At 37.7% G+C, this 19,614-nt stretch overlaps 1 non-coding gene across 1 annotated transcript; it reads left to right on the top strand.

Moving 5' to 3' along the window:
- The first annotated feature begins 531 nt into the window (after positions 1 to 531).
- On the top strand, positions 532 to 638 carry LOC121211519 (small nucleolar RNA R71). The gene has a single exon (XR_005906743.1). It is a non-coding gene; the product is annotated as a small nucleolar RNA R71 (small nucleolar RNA).
- The last annotated feature ends 18,976 nt before the right edge of the window (positions 639 to 19,614 follow it).

The following is a 19,614-nucleotide window of genomic DNA, read 5'->3' on the forward strand; positions in this document are numbered from 1 at the left end:
TTCTTCTTTTGTTGATAAGGTGGTTGTTGAAAACCCTGAGGATTTTGGGGCTTGTGATTCCATTGACCACTCTAGGAGAAATTTGGGTGGTTCCTCCAACCTGCATTATAGGTATTACTGTATGGGTTATTTTGAGATCTAAAGTTATTGTTACCCATATAGTTGACTTGTTCTTCTTCAATTGTAGAATTGAAGGATTGGTAGTCTGTATGCACACCTCCTCCGCTTGAGTCACACCTCATTACTGGATGTACCTGCGTAGAACCAAGAAAACTATCAATCTTTTTATTGAGAAGTTCTACCTGATTAGAGAGCATGGTGATTGAATCGATGTTATAAACGCTGGCTGTTTTCGTTAACTTTGTCCTCATAACTTGCCACTGATAGTTGTTTAGTGACATCTCCTCTATGAATTCATAGGCATCTTCTGGTGTTTTATTGTTGATGGTTCCGCTAGCAGCTGCGTCAATCATTTGTCTTGTCGAGAGATTCACACTATTGTAGAATGTTTGAACTTGCAGCCAAAGCGGTAACCCATGGTGAGGGCACCTTCTCAGTAAGTCCTTGTATCTCTCCCGTGAATCGTAAAGTGTTTCTAAATCCATCTGCACAAAAGAAGAAATATCATTACGTAATTTAGCTATTTTAGCTGGCGGAAAATATTTTAGTAAAAATTTCTCGGTCATTTGTTCCCAAGTAGTGATAGACCTTCATGGTAACGAGTTCAACCACTGCTTAGCTTTTTTTCTCAGTGAAAAGGGAAACCGAAGACGAATGGCATCATTAGAAACGCCATTGATTTTGAATGTATCGCAAAATTCAAGAAAAATCGCCAAGTGCTTGTTGGGATCCTCATCCTGCAAACCATCAAACTGAACAAACTGCTATATCATCTGAATTGTGTTAGGTTTTAGTTCGAAATTATACGCAGCAATAGCAGGTCTAACTATACTAGACTCAGTTCCTGTTAAATAAGGTTTAGCATAGTCATACATAATACGTGGAGCAGGATTTTGATTAGCTGCAATTGCAGGAGGCAGCTGATCGCCTGGGTTTTCGGCCATCTCTTCGGTTGGGGTTTGAGTATCGTCTTCTTGCTCGTTCTCCGTGTATCGTAAACTACACCTTATTTCTCTTTAATTTCTACAAACTGTGCGATCAATTTCTTCGTCAAAAAGTAATGGTCCTAATGGGTTTCTTCTAGTCATAAACTATAAAAACCTACCAAGAGAGAGAAAAATTAAATTAATAAATAATAAAATAAAATAAAATTGCAAGAAAAATAAATGGCTAAAGTAATAAAAATTTAGTGTTCCTAATATTTTAGTTCCCCAACAACGGCGCCAAAAACTTGATCACATGATTCGTAACAAGTAATAAATATTTATAATGAAGATCAAACCTAGACTAACTATTATCACGACGAAAAGGCAAGCGCACCTATCAAACAATAGTATAGTAATGACAAGACCGGGATATCGTACCCAAGGGAACCAAAAGTACCAGTAATAACTATCTTTTTATTATCTAGCTTTGGAATAAAATGTTTTGTTTATTAAACTAATTATCTAAACTAATTAACTAATTTAATTACAGCGAAGAGAAAATTTGGAAAAAGACTTGAAGAGAAGCAATTGATAAAGACGACACCCAAGGAGGAATCCACCTAGATTTCACTTGTTATCTGACTCTGAACCGGACGATTTATTCACTTGACTTGATCTGTGAGACTCCCTAACCTATGTTATTATCCCTTTCGAAACTAATAACGTTTAACCTTCAGTTGAATTAATCGAAATTTCTTTCTTAATTGAAATCCCTAGGGAAGCAATGAATCACTCTATGGACTCCCATATTAGGTTTCACCCTAAATTGGCAAAATCTCAAAACCTTATCTCTAGGCGTTCGATCAACTGTGCTTAATTATGCCAAATCTACTCTTAGGCAGGGTCTATTCCTCCTCTGCATAAGCACATCAAATCATGAATTAATACCCAGAATATTAACTCAAGCATTAAGAACACATAATTAAGAACAAATCAAGTATTTATCATACAATTCAGATAATAATAACAAGATCCATCATAGGTTTTATCGCCCTTTGGTATCTAAGGGGTTTAGTTCATAATAAAATAAGAGTACATCTCAAAAGTATAAAAATAACAAAACATGAAGAAAACTCTAAAACCCCAGAAGGAATTCTAAGAGAGATCTTCAGTCTTGGAGTAGCTCCAGCTTTTGGGATGGATCGTCTGGCTTCCTTCAAGTAATTCCTGGCGTGTGGTTCTGTATTCCAAAAAAGTTCTGGAAGAGGCCCCCTCTCTAGGTCATACTTAGGGTGTTTATATAGGCTTTGGATTGGCTTTCTTCCTCCCTAAATACCTTTTTTCGTGTAAAATACAACTCTTTGAAAAAGGGACACGCCCGTGTGCCACGGATGTATGACGTGATTGCCAGGCCGTGTTTGATCCGTTAAATTGCCACGGTCGTGTGGGCTCAATGGCCAGGCAGTGTGAATCGTGTAAACCTTGGTTGACACCTCCGAAGGCCACGGGCGTGTGAGATGCCCGTGTGGCAAGGCTTAAGCCGTGTGATCTTCTCGATTTGGTCCGTTTTGTCCTTTTTAGCTCGTTTTTGGATCCTTTTGACTCTTGGTGCTCTCCAGAGTGCAAAACATGAAATAACCGGATTAAGAGCACGAAAATCCAAAAATCTAGTAGTAAACATCCATAAATATGCTAAGTATTTGGGGTAAAACTATGTATAATTTGGCGTTTATCAGTTGACGAAGAGTAATGCAAAAACTACAGTTTGTATTTCTATAAACCGAACTTAATAGTTATTTTCTGTATTATTTATTATTTAAATTACTTGAAAAATGAAAATGAGGTAAGTATTGTCAACTTACTGTATTGATTTGAAATGTGAAATTTTAAATTGAAAAGTAACTAAAAAACCCTATTAACAGTGTCGGGATAGTCAGATATAATTGGCATGCCATAGGATTGGAAGTGTTCAGGGATATTTGACCTTGAGTCGATAAGGCACCTCGTGTGTCGTACTATTACTGTTGCTGTTTCGGATTAAATTTCGATGAGGTACTTTGTACCGTACTGTTACTGTTACCGTTATTTTTCGGCTTCGATCGATGAAGCACTATATGCTATACTGGTGTGTGGGTTGGATCCGTGTATCCGTCTAGGTCTGAGTTATGTTAAAAGGAGTAAACTACTGTTCTGAATATTGAATGATACCGACTAAACTAAAAATCTTACTGGTTTTGATTCAATGATATATGTTTTATAAAATAAAGACAATTGATTGAATATTCATGATATGTTTATTTATTAAAATCTATGGTTTAAATATAGATTTAAATTTAAGTTTTGGTTTATAGAAATACCACTGAGTGTATACTCAGCGTAAAGTTTATTTTCGTACGCAGGTTAGATACAAAAGCGACTAACAACTCAGCATCCAAAACAAGCCCGAACTCAAATACTTGGTGATGTATCTTATTTTGACAAGACAAGCCCGAACTCAAATCATTTTGAATGTGAAGGTTAATAGTGTAAGAATGATAATGGTTAACCCATGAATGCAAAGTTTATGTTTACAATATGGTCATTTATATAGTCTAATTTGAAGTGATTTAATTGGTACCAAAGTACACTGTCTGGAAGTTTTATGTTAAACACTTACTAATACACTCGATTTGGATCGTAACATTTTGATGATTATAATGTGAAAGGGATGTTTTTATTCATGTTTTGGATTGATTTAAAAATTGGATTTAAATTTTGCTTGTTACTAAAGTTTGCAGGGTTGGTAAACTTGAACTATAAGGTTCATTTTGAGTCCACACGGCCTGGCACACGAGCGTGTGATTAGACCATGTAAGACACACGGCCCTTACACGGGCATATGAGTAGACCGTATGTCCCCTTCACCTAAATTTTGTAAAACAGAATGCTTAGGTTTTATGACATGAGCAGAGACACGGGCGTGTATCTTAGCCATGTAGGGTACACGACCACAGTACATAGGCATGTGCTTAGCCGTGTGAAAACTGCATGTCTGTACCGCGGTTTAGCGCATTGCACAGTACAACTTATAAGCCAGCTTTGCTGCGTGATATATGTGACTAGCAGTTTATCTGCATATTGATAGCCCCTAATACCCAGAGGGTCATGGTTAGTCCTAATTCCTTGAGGGTCGAGGACAATGCTAATGTTCATCGTGGCCGGGCAACCCGGGATGACATCATATGGTGTGTAGGGTTGGATGAGCTTTTCGAAGTCCTATATGGTGTGATTGGTTGGATGAGCTTAATAACTCATTGAGGTGTGATGGGGGACGGACAGGTGTGTTGGCTGGATGGGTGGGCTTTATTTAACTTAACAGCATCCATATGTATCTTATTAACTGTCTTGTGAATGTGATTGTCTACTTATGCTTATGTGAATTCTGTGGACTCTGGACCGTGACTGTCTGACTGTCTAAAAATGTACCATTACAGTGACTGAATGGTACTTATGATTGTGTGTTCTGAGTGTGTTATTAATACGCACAAGTACTACTATTTGTTGGTATGTCTGTTACGAATGTACTAATTGGTTTGGTACAACTCGTAAGTATGTTCCGTTACTAAACTGTTCATAGGTTTATTATATCTGAATCTGCTTCTGTAGTTAGATAGTTCTGACCTCACACTGAGCTTGTGTTGCTCACCGCCTCTCCTGTTTCCCCTTTCAACTACATTTTGAAATTTGTATGCTGGACGCGATATGCGAAGGACTCGGGCAGTCTTGCGGGAAAATAAATTATTAGTTGTGAATTCAGACTTTTACTTTGATATAGAGTTTTGAAATGTAATATTTTAATTCTGTGATACAAATTCTATTTCAAGACTTATTCGTTTTTATTACCTTTCGAAAACAAAATTAAGATCGACTGGTTTTGTGAAATTTTCTCACGATTACTTTGGTGATCAATGTAACATTTCAAGTTTGGCCTAAACTCCTAGGTCGGGTTTGGGGTGTTACATGTCAATCCATCTACGTTGCCTAAGATTTAGCTCCTTCTAGATGAGGAGGTACTTGAGGCTTTTGTGAACAGTGTAAATGATACACTTCTCCCCATAAAGATAATGTCTCCAGATTTTCAGTGCAAATACCACAGTGGCCAACTCCAAGTCATGCTTCGGATAATTCGCCTCATAAGTCTTAAGCTCACGAGATGCATATACAACCACCTTACCATCCTGCATCAACACACATCCCAAACTGACGTGTGGCGCATCACTATAAAGGGTGAACTCCTTTCCAGACTCTGGCTGTATCAAAATAGGGGCCTCAGTCAGTACAGTCTTGAGCATTTCAAAACTTTCTTGCTGTGCATCAGTCCATACAAAAGAAACTCCCTTACGCGGAAGCTTAATCAACGGAGCTGCGATCAAGGAGAATCCATCTACAAAACACCGATAGTAACCTACCAACCCTAAAAAGCTGCAGATCTCAGACACATTCTTCGACCGTTTCCAATCCAACACCACTTCAATCTTACGAGAATCAATTGGAATCTCCTCTGTAGAAACCACATGTCCCAAAAAGGTTACTTCTCGGAGCCAGAACTCACACTTGCTAAACTTTGCATACAGCTATTTCTCACAAAGAATCTGTAGCACCACTCTCAGATGCTCATCGTACTCATCTTCAGACTTAAAATACACCAAGATATCATCGATGAACACCACAACAAACCGATCTAGGTAGGGCTGGAACACTCAGTTCATCAAGTTTATAAATGCCGCTGGCTTATTAGTCAAACCAAAGGGCATCACTAGGAACTTGTAGTGACCATAACGAGTCATAAATGTTGTCTTACACACATAAAACCTCTTTAACCCTTAATTGATGATAACCCGAACAGAGATCGATCTTGGAAAACACAAAAGCCCCTCTGAACTGGTCGAACAGATCATCAATCCTCGGGAGTGGGTACTTATTCTTAATCGTTAGCTTGTTCGGCTGTCGATAGTCGATACACATCCTCATTGTTTCATATTTCTTTTTCAAAAACAACACAGGTGCTCTCCATGGAGACACACTAGGACGAAAGAACCCACAATCCAACAACTTCTTAATTTGAGCCTTAAGTTCCGTAAGCTCCTTCGGTGCCATTCAGTAAGGGGTGATAGACACTGAAGTTGTACCAGGCAAAAGTTTAATCTCAAATTCCACTTCTCGACTCGGAGGCAAACCCGGTTGTTCCTCAGGAAAGACATCCGGAAAAACCCTGACAGTTCTGATGTCCTTAACCGAATAGTCCCCAGAATGTGAAACACTGACATAGGCCAGAAATACCTCACATCCCTTCCGAACCAACTTTTCCGCCACCAATACAGAAATCACATTAGATGAAAAATCCCGACGTTCCCCATTCACAACTACCTTGAGGTCTTCCTCAGTTCTCAAAAAGACCATCTTGGTCACCCAGTCCAGACTTACTCGTTGCTTGACCAACCAGTCCCTCCCTAGAATCAAGTCAAGCTCCCCAAACGAAAGCTCCATCAGATTAACCAGAAATATTGTCCCTTGAACCTCTAACGGGACGTCTCTATACAGTCTACTAACCCAGACGGATTGCCCCAAAGGACTCAATACAGTTACCTCACTATCAGTATTCTCAACCGAAATCCCTAAAGTTTTAGACACGGTGCTAGCTACATAGGAATGTGTAGAACCTATGTCTATCAATGCCAGATAAGGTACATCATAAATTAAAAATGTACCTGCAATGATGTCTAGAGCATCTCAATCCTTTCAACGATGAGCAACATAAACAAGAGCAAGATGTCTCGCCTCAGTATGTCCAGCACCTCTGCCCGGTGCTCTCTGTCTACGGTCCATGCCACTACTACCCCTAGCCTGACCACGGCCCCTAGGTGGCTGCTGAACTACCCTCGACGGTTGTGCAGTACCAGAACTTGGAGCTTTTATCTGATCGACCCTCAGCAGACACTCTCAAACGCGGTGCTCAGTAGACCCACATCTCAAACATACCCCGGTCGTCCTCCAACATTCACCCGAATGACGTCTACCACAATGCCCACAAGGCAAGATCCCAGTAGGTGCACCAAGGGCCCCAACTCTAACTGGCCCATCAGACTTGGCCTTTTTCTTAGGCCTGATCACATAACTCGAGGACTCTGAATCCCTCTTATTCCTGCCCCTCTCCTTATCCCGGTTTTGACTCTTTGCATGCTTCACGTCCTCGGTAATCTTTGCATTCTCCACCAAAATAAAAAAGTCACGCTTCCTTTGTGGAGCAATTAAAACCCTCAGATTATCTCTAAGGCTGTCTTCAAATCGAACACGCCTCTCATATTCAGTCGCCACCATACCCCGCGCATAGCGGCTTAACCTTAGAAACTCGGCTTCATATTCGGCCACTGAATAGTCCCCTTGCCCCCACATATTTACCTTGGAAAGCAAACTTATAGGAATCCCATGTCAGTCGTTCGAGCTGAGTGCCCTCCTTAACGATCAGCCACCATTGGTATGCTTCATCGCGAAACAAAGAAATAGCCCCTTTCAATTTCTGTTCAGGGGTAAAGTCCAGATCGTCCATGATTCTTTCAATGGCCTCTATCTAGTACTCGACCACGTTAGGGGCAACTCCAGTGACTCCCCTAAATAACTCAGCCCCGTTGGAATGGAGTAGTTCCGTAACCGACCCTTGGCCCCCAGATCCAGTATTGGGCCTGGTGACCCTCTCCAAAATCCTCAGCATAGCTTGGGACAATATGTCGTCCCTAGCCATGCAATCTTAAGACCTAGTCTCAGTCGTAGGTGACACCATCATCTCACTCATGTCTAAATTAGGCATGCTGTCAGATGCCAAGGACTCAGCTCGAGCCCCTCTACGATCTCTACCTCGGCCTCTCGTATCCCGTCCATGGATACCATGTGCACTCATTGTAGATTCGAAGTTTATCTACATTAACAGTTTTATGAATCAGTTACAGTTTCGATATTTATTAGCAGATATTTTATGCAAAACAGTATCAGAAGTTTAAAGTTTGTTATCGCGAATTGCAGTCTCTATCAGTTTTCCCTACAGTCCCAGAGCCTACTAACTATAGTATTCCCACAGTATACTAATAGTATTTTTTAGATAAAACTTATGAAAGTTTCAGAACACTCACAGGATTGGCGCCAGTGGCTCGGTGTACCACACATTTAGTCAAATCATTTAAAATCATTTGTAAATCAATTCTTTGAAACCAAACTTTTAAAACCTAAAATCCACAACCAAGTTTTGTAACCTGGCTCAAATACCACTAAATGTAGCACCCTAAACCCGGACTAAACGTTATGGCCGAAACTGGCGATGTCACATGTAATAAAATTCGTAAATAAGCTTGACGAGTTAAAATCGTTCCAATTAATTAGCTTTATCTTAATTCAAAGTAAAACGCATATTCTTTGTTATATCTGAAATCATATCTTTTTAATGAAATCTTTTGGAAAAGTTTATTTTTGGAAAACTGTTAGTGTTGAAATAAACCTTTATTTTAGCAAAATTGAGTTTTTACTGTTTAGCCGTTCTAAAACCGTAAAGTAGTTAAGAATCCAAAGTAAAAATCCAGAACAGTCCAAAGTCCCAAAATTTACATCAAACCCCAAATAAGTAATAAAATCTAAAAATTTATGAGAATAGCCTAAAATTTACATGTGGTCACAATCAAGTCCTCTGCTGCACAGATCCGTCAAGTCTGGTAATTACCTGTACAGATTAAACAGAAAAGGGTGAGTTTTTGCAAATTCAGTATGTAATCCCACAGAAAACATCCATACAGAACACATCAGATTACAGTCAAACATAGGCTAGGCCTAAGCCCATTATAGATTCAGTTTGGGCCTTTTCCCAATCAGATACAGATTCACAATTATATTAGGGCCTTGGCTCATATCAGATACAGAATGCAGTCACAGTAAATCAGAATCTTACCCACCAGCCTCTACACACCATCTCCGTCCAGCCCTACACACCATGTGGGGATTAAATCAACCCACCCATCCCTACACACCATACTGTACCGAAATGCGGCACATAATCAGAAGTTTGCAGCTGAGCTGCCAAACAATAGGCTTAAGAGCCTTTCAGATACCATAAATGACATGCAAATATGCTAATAATAGAGTATACATTCAGTTCAGTACAGATGACATGCTCAGCCAAATACCATACAATCAGATCACATAATTAGGAGTCTAAGTAAAACTTACCGACCCTGTCCTCTTGTTCAGCTAGTATCTTTGACAAAATACCCGAAGAAATAATCACAATTTAGACTATTCTTTCTCAAATTTTTCCAATCCCTTAAGTTTGGTTAGTTTTGAATAGTGGTCTTATTTTTAGATCCTTGTACTATTTAGAAAACCCTTTAGAGCAATATGCAGAACTCCTTTTACTTGAATATTATTAGTCCATTAATCGTTATTTCAATGTAAAAATACTTGAAAAAGATTGTAACAATGGACAAGATTGAAATTTATTGGGAGAAAAAATCGAAATGAATAGATTAATCAAAATAGCAAACGTTGCTAAAATACACAAATGAATAAGATGAAAATAGGTGCCCCAGATATCGCAGCATGAGCTTCCTCGCACTAACTTCTCGAGGACCTTTTTAGAGTTGATATGTGTTTCGGAGTACAAAAATACTTTGTTGATGCCCCAAGACATAGCATCTCCCCTACTTGTTCATTCAGGGATAACAAGACTACCACATGCCCCATCTTTAATGAAAATTTCAATTGCCCTTTTCCTAGGTTTTCAACTCAAAACCCCTTTAGTCTCAAGGCGCCCTTTAGGAGTTTTCCCCTTGGCTTTTCTTTTTTTTTCTTCTTCTTCTTTCTTCTCTTTTTTTAAGTGAAATATTTCTTAACTGAGTCTAAATTCACAGGATTAGGCAGGTTTTTGCCATCCATCTTGGTCAAAATCAATGCTCCTCCAGAAAAGGCTTTCTTTACCACATAAGGTCCTTCCCAGTTTGGCATCCACTTTCTTCTGAAATCCTTTTGTATGGTAGGATCTTTTTTAATACTAGGTCTCCCTCATGGAATTCTCTAGGACGAACCTTTTTGTTGTAAGCTCGTATCATTCACTTTTGTTACATCTGACCATGACAGATGGCTTTCAACATTTTCTCTTCAATCAAGTTTAGTTGATCAGATAAAGTTCGATCCATTCTGCTTCATCCAACTTTAATTCTGCCAAAACTTAGAGAGAAGGAATCATGACTTCAATGGGTAAAATCGCCTCCATTCTATAAACCAAAGAGAAAGATGTTGCCCCGGTTGAGGTCTTGATAGATGTTCGATAAGTATAGAGGGCAAATGGTAATTTCTCATGCCAAACTTTATAAGTCTCAGTCATTTTCCCCGCGATCTTCTTAATGTTGTTGTTGGCTGCCTCCACAGCACCATTCATTTTTAGGCGATAAGGCGACGAGTTGTGGTGTTTGATCTTGAATTGACTACAGACTTCCGCTATCGTACTGTTGTTCAAATTTAATGCATTTTTAAATATGATCCTTTCTGGCATTTCGTACCGACATATGATTTCTTTCTTCAAGAATTTGCTAACTACCGACTTCGTGAAGTTAGTGTAAGAAGTGGCCTCTACCCACTTGGTGAAGTAATCGATGACCATAAAGATGAATCGATGCCAATTAGAAGCTTTTGGTAATATCGGCCCAATGACATTCATGCCCCACATAGAGAAAGGCCATAGAGAAGTCATGACATGAAGAGGTGAAGAAGGCACATAAATTTTGTCTCCATAAATTTGGCATTTATGACATCTCTTGGCATAATCAATATAATCCCCTTCCATGGTGGACCAATAATACTCGAATCTCATGATTTTCCTGGCCATTGTAAAACCATTAGCATGTGTTCCGCAGACACCCTCATGGATTTCTTCCAAGATTTTCTTAACCTCAACAGCGTCCACACATCATAATAGCACCTGATCCTTTCTTCTCTTGTATAGGATCTCCCCATCTAAGACATAGTCACTGACCAGTCTTCTCAGCGTCCTTTTGTCATTCTCAGTTACTTGGTCAAGGTATTCACGATTCTTCACATATTACAGTATATTGTGGTACCAAGGGTAATCATCTTTTTCTTCTTCTTCTTTGATGTTGTAACAATGAGCCGGAGCCTCATAAATACTCATCTGGATAGGTTTTACATCCTCTTGTTTATTCACTTTGATCATGGAAGCCAAAGTAGCCAAGGCATCAGCCATCTGATTTTCATTTCGTAGGAGATAGCAGAAGGTGATGTCATCAAACTCTTCAATTAGCTCCAAAACTAGCCTTCGATAATTAATCAACTTGGGGTCTCTCATCACCCATTCACCTTTGAGTTGATAGATCACTAGCGCAGAATCCCTATATACCTCTAGCACTTTGAACTTATGTTATGGGTACACGGATACCCATGATGCATGCTTCATATTCTGTCATATTATTCATGCAATCGAAATCCAGTTTGCTAGTAAATGGGTAATGATCTCCTTTTGGGGATACTAGGATTACCTCGATTCCGTTACGTAAAGCATTTGAGGCTCCGTCGAAGTTTAGCTTCCAAGGATGACCTTCTTGAAAGTCCTCTTCAGCGGTTGCTACATACATTAGATCTTCATTCGGGAAATCAAAATTCAAAGGCTCGTAATCTTCTAGAGCTCTACTAGCCAGAAAATCTGCTATATCATGTAATCCTCTTTCTTTTTTCTTGACTCATCATATTGGCCAAGCACGCATCCCATGGAATTTCCAAATACTGCCAAGTACAGTATCAGCGACTTATTTGGGTTAGGTGGCATTAGTACTGGGGCATTGGACAAGTAATGTTTGACCTTGTCGAAAGTCTTCTGGCATTCCTCATCCCAAATGCCTGAATTGTATTTCTTAAAGAGATGAAATATGGGGTCGCATTTCTCAGTTAGTTGTGAAATGAACCGGGCGATGTAATTTAGTTTTACTAGGAAACCCCGAACTTTTTTTTTAGTGCACAGTGGAGGCAACTCCTGTATAGCCTTTACTTACCTGGGTCGATCTCGATCACCTTTTCACTGACTACAAATCCTAGCAATTTTCCTAACTTAGCCCCGAAAGTACATTTTGTTGGATTGAGCATTAGCTGAAATTTTCTGAATCTAAAGAACAACTTCTTTAAGACTTGCACATGCTCTTTTTCCATTCTGGATTTTGCAATCATGTCGCCGACATAAACTTTAATTTCTTTGTGCATCATGTTATGAAATAGGGTTACCATGGCTCTTTGATACCTTGCTCCCGCATTTTTCAGTCCTAATGGCATCACCCTATAGCAAAATGTTCCCCACATGGTTACAAATATGGTTTTCTCCATGTCTTCAAGATGCACCTTTATCTGTTTGTATCCCGAGAAACTATCCATAAAAGAGAATAGTAAGTAACCTTCCGTGTTGTCTACTAAAGTATCGATATGAGGCAATAGGAAATTATCTTTCGGGCTGGCTTTTTTCAAGTCTCTATAGTCTACGCACATTTGTACTTTTCCATATTTTTTAGGGACGGAGACGATATTGGCTACCCATTCTGAGAATTTAACCACTTGTAAGAAACTAGCATCAAATTGCTTATTAACCTCCTCTTTTATTTTCAACAAAATATCGGGCCTCATCTTTTGGAGCTTCTGTTGAACTGGCTTGCACTCTTCCTTTATGGGGAGCCGGTGTACTACGATATCAGTACTTAACCCAGACATGTCTTGATATAACCATACAAAGACATTCTTGAATTCTTGGAGTAACTCAATGAGGTCTCACTTTGTCTTTCCGGAAATGTAAGCTCCAATCTTCACCTATTTTTCCTCTCCTAAGTTCACAATTTCCACTGACTCTTTGTGAGGTAGGATTTGTTTCTTATCTTGTTCTACTATCCTTAACAAATAAGGGGATAGGTTACAGTCTCGATCATCTTCAAAATCTTAAGAATCCTCTATACACATATCTTGCTCAAAAGGAGATTCTGAGTCAGTATCAGTGTCGCTCATATCATTGATATCTAGAGACATGTTATAGGATGAAGAAAAATCCAAAGAATAAAAGAATCTAAGAAGAATTATCTGTATGGTATGATTATGAATGCAATGGAAAGAATAAAAGAATATTTGCTCAAAATGATAAGCAAAGATGTATTTTATTGAAATAAAGATGTTGGACATAAGCCTATTTCACAAAAGAATTCTTATTGCTCCTAGGCTTGGAGCAATAAGTGTGTTTTGAACATTACTCTGAATTAGCTCTAAAAACTACAAGAATCTCTTCTGCAGTTCAATTATTCAGAACACTTTCAGGTACATAAGTGCAGATGCTTGATAAATTTTCTCCTCTAATTCTTTCTTCGGATATGGCGTTGATGTTCAAATTTCCCAACATTTCTTGAACGGTCTCTTTTCTTGACATCTTTTGTTTAGGGTGAATAGTTCCTCCTGATACGAAAGTCCTAGATATATGGGGAAAGGTCATCGGTTCCCACTTGACCTCTTCCCCACTCAGTCGCACTCTTCTCCTTTCTTGTTTCTTCTTCAGCTCTCTTTTCTTTAGTCTCACATCTGGATTGTATCCTAAGCCAAAGCAGTCTCATTTGTCCATTAGCATGGGTGCCTCAACCCTTCCTTGTAGGCATTTTCCAAGTCCTCTCCCAGGTAAGGCTCCTTTTTCCAACCGTCAATTGCAGGCCCATCCTTATAGTTTTGGAAATTTTGGGCATCGGGATCTTGTTCCCTTCGACAATGAAAGTTGCATTCACAAAATCTAGCGATCAAAAGGAACATTCTATTACTTCATCGTCGACCCCTATATATGGCGCGTCACTGGTTACGGATGCAATAATGTCTTCTTCCGCATTTATCATTACCAGTCGACCCTCAATTACCAACTTTAGCTTTTGGTAAAATGATGACGGTACTACCCCAGCCAAATGAATCCAAAGTCTCCCCAACAAGCAATTATAAGAAGGTTTGATGTCCATCGCCAAGAAATCTACTTTATACATGTTTGGACCAATCAAAATGTGTATCTCAATCCTTCCCATCACCCTCCTTTCAGTGCTATCGAATGCTCTTACTATGTTTTGACACATATTCATATGAGAGCTATCCATAGGCAACCTATTCAATGTGGATAGAGGCAAGACATTTAGTACAGATCAATTATCAATTAACACCCTGGTAATGTATATCCTTTACAGTAAGTGGTGATGTGCAGAGCTTATGTAGATCCCTTGCCCCTGGCGGTATTTCGTCATCATTAAAGAAGATGAAGTTTTCGGCACTTATATTGTTAACTAGGCGGTCCAGCTTGTTTATAGAGATATCGTTGGCGACATAAGTTTCATTTAGCACTTTCATCAATACGCTACGATGTATCTCCGAACTTAAGAGTAAAGCCAGCACTGATATACGAGCTGGCTATTTATGTAGTTGTTCTACAACACTATACTCGATATGCTTTAAGAATTTCGAGAATTCTTTAGCCTCTTTCTCAGTTACCGACTCATTAACGGGTGATTCAAGTCTGGCTGTCTTTCTTTTTTTTGTTCAACTGCCAAGGCTTTTCCTTTTATAGGCTCAACCCTTGCATTTGCTGGATCATAGCGCCTTTCACTACACGTGTAGAAACCCACAACCTGGCCTTCTTCTAAAGCACTAATTGGGTTGTCTTCTCCCGGGATTCTCACGTTGTAGTCATAATTTCAGGGAACCCTCCTACTATCATATTAGGGAAAGGCTACAGGTTTCTGGATTATGACCCTTGGTGTAATTTGTATTCCTACTTCATTGCTTTTAGGTCGTGAAATAATAACTACTAGGTGGTTAACTTTATGGACCTTCTTCGTTGATCTTTCCTCTGAGGTGCATATATATCCTTCTTCTGAGCTCTTGGCATATTCAAAGAATTCTAGCTCCTTATTATCCATCAGATTTTGCACTAGAGCCCTGAGTTCAACGCATTCCAGGATGTCATGACCTTCTTTAGTGTGGAACTCACAGTAGTTCCTCATCCCTTTGGGTTTCTCCTCTGAATCCTATTTAATTAATCCTCCCTCTATGATTCTCTTCCAAACCATCTCATTGGGGCTTTTACTTCTGCTACATTCATCTTGGTTCTCTTCTCTCCATCCTCAATTATCGCGTTTACCCCTTTATCAAAATGACTGGGTAACAAATTTTCTGCCACATTAGGTCCCGATGGATCATCAAACTTTACAATGTCTATCTTGATGAACCTTTCAATCAACTTTTTAAAAGCGGTGCACTTCTCTATTAAATGTCCCGTGATTCCTACGTGGTATTCGCATTGGGCATTTGCATCATACCATTTAGGGAATGAAGGTTGTATAGGTTTCATGTAGAAGGGGTATACTACATATGCATTTAACGAACTCTGATACAGCTCCCTATATGTCATCGGGATAGGTGTGAACTAGAACCTTTCTATATTTGGCCTTGGGTTGGATTTTTTCCTTGGAGGGCCTTGATGGCTAGTAGTTACTGTCCTCGACGTGGCTACAGTGTTTGGTTTTGAATAATCCTTATTATATATGCTTGTATTATCCACCTCATTTTCCTTCTTCCTCGAGGCTAATCTTTTGGCGCTTTCCCCCGCGTTTATCTTACCACTTCTCACCGCATTTTCAATCATTTCACCAGACATCACTATATCCAAAAAGCTCTTAGTAGCGCTTCCCAACTATGGTTGATTAACGGGGCTTTTAAAGTATTGATGAAAAGCATGATGGTTTCTTTCTCCAAAAGAAGTGGTTGGACTTTCATTGCCGCCTCTCTCCATCTTTGGGCATATTGCCTGAAGCTCTCACTTTACTTCTTTTCTATATTCTGCAATGTGATTCTGTCGGGTGTCATGTCCGTCACATGACTATATTGCTTCATAAAGGCTTGTTCCAAGTCCTTCCATGAATTTACTTTGGCACGACTCAATTGGTTGTACCATTTAGCTGCTGACCCGATCAAACTATCTTGAAAGAAGTAAACTAACAGTTGATCATTATTGACGTATCCTGTCATCCTTCGATAGAACATTATGATGTGAGCTTTAGGACAACTAGTCTCATTATACTTTTCAAACTCTAGAGTTTTGAACATTGGTGGGAGCACTAAATCGGGGACCAAACTCAGATCCTTAGCATCAACTCCGTAGTGGTAGTCAGCATTTTCCATTGCTCTAAATTTTTCTTCTAACCATCTGTATCGATCCTCAAGTTGCTTTGGCAATTCCATTCTTTCTTTTTCTATTTCTGCCATATCATCTAGATCAGGAACAATAGGATTAGTTGGATTATCCCCCAGATTGGAACATAAACCCGTTAAGTAGCTCATTGGTGCCGAGGTACCAGCTTGATATTGTTGGGGTCTGATAGTAATGGGTACCCTTCGTAGGTATGCTTTTGGTTGTACCTGAAAGTTTATCGGGGTAAATCCCGAGGGGTAAATAGGATCATCATTATCATCCCCTGAGTTGACCGCGATGCTCTTCCCTTTTTCACGTTCTCTAGCCAGCAACTGCGTCAATTGGCTTATCATATTTCTTTGGGATTCTTGTATCTGATCCCTCATATCCTATTGTACTTTTTCTAACTGTTTTTACAGTTGCGCTTGCAACTGATCTTACATATCTTTTTGAATCTGTTCTAGCCTTTCTAATCTTTGTCAATTACTTTAGTTTTGGCGCGAGTACTGTAACTGTCGAAACCACCTTATTTAAATTTTATATTTAAATGAAAAGCAGGGAATCGACTTTTGAAAATAAAACATGGAGTCGCCACTGATCTTTTTGTTCAGGTGTGATCGGATCAACTAAGAATTTGGTTATTTTAATAAAACATTTTTGATTTACTAAAACAACGATTTTGGCCTGCGAACTTTTGAGAAAACGGGTTCGGGAGTCGGTTACGCATGAGGAAGGATTAGCACCCTCACTACGCCCAAAATTGGTACCAAATCGATTAAATGTTGTCCTTATGTAAAATGTTTTTGAAATGTGGTTCCTTTTTGATAATATTTGAAATAACCGAGTTGGTTATCAAAATTCTCTTGCTTAAGAGGAATATAGCACCACATCCAGCACGATAGGACATGATCATTTATGCCCTCGAAAAAATGATAAATTTTGACTTCCGAAAAATTTGTAAGTTGAAAACCGCAAAATGATGCCCAATTATCTGGTCCAACGAGAAAATCGAAACCCAGCATAGTAGGGCACGACTCCTCAAATTTCTAGACATCAGATATGGCCTTATTTTATAATTTAGAGAGTATGAGTGAAATTCTAAAGGAATCTTTTATCATTGAACGAACGGGAAATTGCAACCCAGCACGATAGGGCACGATTCCCGAATTGCCAAACACCGAGTATTACATTTGTTTTAAAGAGTTTTAGAAGACATGAACGAAATTCTAAAGGGACATTCGATTACTTTGAGCAAACGAGAAATTGCAACCCAGCACGTTAGGGCACGATTCCACGAATTGTCAAATATCGAACATCGCCTTCGTTTTAAAGGATTTTTAGAAGACATGAACGAAATTTTGAAGGGATATTCGATCATTTTGAGCAAACGAGAAATTGCAACCCAACACATTAGGGCACGATTCCGTGAATTGCCAAATACCAAACCTCGCCTTCGTTTTAAAGAATCTTTAGAAGACATGGGTGAAATTTTGAAGGGATATTCGATTATTTTGAGCAAACGTGAAATTGCAACCCAGCACGTTAGGGCACGATTCCGCGAATTGCCAAATATCAAATCTCGTCTTCGTTTTAAAGAATTTTTAAATGAATAATTATAAAACTAGCTTAAAATTTATTAATGCGTTTTTGAAATGAGACGAATTTAATCATAAAAATTTGGATTTTAAAAAAACCACATTTCATAAACCAAGTAGAAAACGACGATATGGGGTAACAGGCACACATGAGATGCGATACTTGATGAATGAGAATATTAATCAACTAGCAGAATAAGCAATTAAATATGATTAATCTAAAAATCATAGCCTAATTTCAATCACGTATGAAGAACAATTAACAAATCAATAAGATGAATACCATGCAATGATAATATATATTCATGTTATAATATATAAAAAAACAAGATATGTGCAAAGCAAAATGGAATGTAGAAATCAAAATGGTATAAGATTAATAAACTTAAGATATATAGGTTGACAAGTTTGAATAAAAACTAGGGATATATAACCATAGAAATAGATATTATAAAATAAAAGTTCGAATCAAATTGCGTGTAAAATATTTTAGACACAAATTCATTTAAAAGTTGACAAAGTACATGCTAATTTAATATATAATACAAAAGAATAATAAAGATACATGACAAGACATAATACACAAAATAGATTTATAAAACATATGTACATGTAAATTTATGGTAAAAAAAAATCATGAGATTAATAATAATATATATAAATTTTAAGTTATTCTAAAAATTATATACATACCCTTATATCAAAACATTTAAATAAGAGGCTATATAAAACACAAAAGTAATATAATATAAAGAAATATTCAAAAATAATAATTTTATAATTTCAAAGATGAAGTTTCTAAAATTGTTTCATATATACCTAATTATTAAAATATATGTTATGGAATAAATATTTTTAATCGAATAATATACAAAATATTGAAGAATATTAGCTTAAAATTGACAATTTTCATAAAAATAAATTTAAATTATGTACCAAATATGAAAAGATTAAAAAAATGTATAATAAAATATAATCTTAGAAATATAATAAATTTACAAATCATATATATATATACATAAATAACTTTAGAAGTAATTATTTGTAAAAACATGGAAATGCACACAAGGTTAAATTATTTTTACTACATGTATATAAATATGTATAAAAGTATTTAAAGATGTTACAATAATATGATATAAAGAGGAAATTCAAACAATAATTTTATAATCACAAAAATAAATTTTAAAATAACAGCTTAGCTATTAAAACGGTGCATGTACAAATATACGCAAAATATTTAAATGAGATGTTATACTAAATGCATAAATAATATAATAAAAGGAACTCTAAAATAATTATCCAATTAAAAACAAAGCAAAATTATTAAAATAAATCATCTAAAAAATATTAAACGGATTTAAAGTAGTAATTTATATCAATAAAAACTCAATTATAACTGAATAAAATTTAAAGGGATAATTTGTAAATAAAATAGAGTATTAAAATATAAAAAAGGACTAGCATGCCAGGAACGCGAATCTCAGGGACCAAATCTGGAAATATTCCAGACCCCGAAATGTTGCATAGTAGCGTGGGCTAAACTGATATGATTTCTTAATCCAGATGCCATTTAAAAAAAAAACAACTAAAGTACAAATAGGGCCTAATTCAAAATCAGGGTAAACGAGAGGGGTCAACGTGCAAATCTCCCAATTTAAGTAAACACACATGAATTTGGCCTGCCAAACGGTCAACATGCAGG

This window comes from Gossypium hirsutum, chromosome A12 (assembly GCF_007990345.1).
Source record: "Gossypium hirsutum isolate 1008001.06 chromosome A12, Gossypium_hirsutum_v2.1, whole genome shotgun sequence".
Taxonomy (NCBI): domain Eukaryota; kingdom Viridiplantae; phylum Streptophyta; class Magnoliopsida; order Malvales; family Malvaceae; genus Gossypium; species Gossypium hirsutum.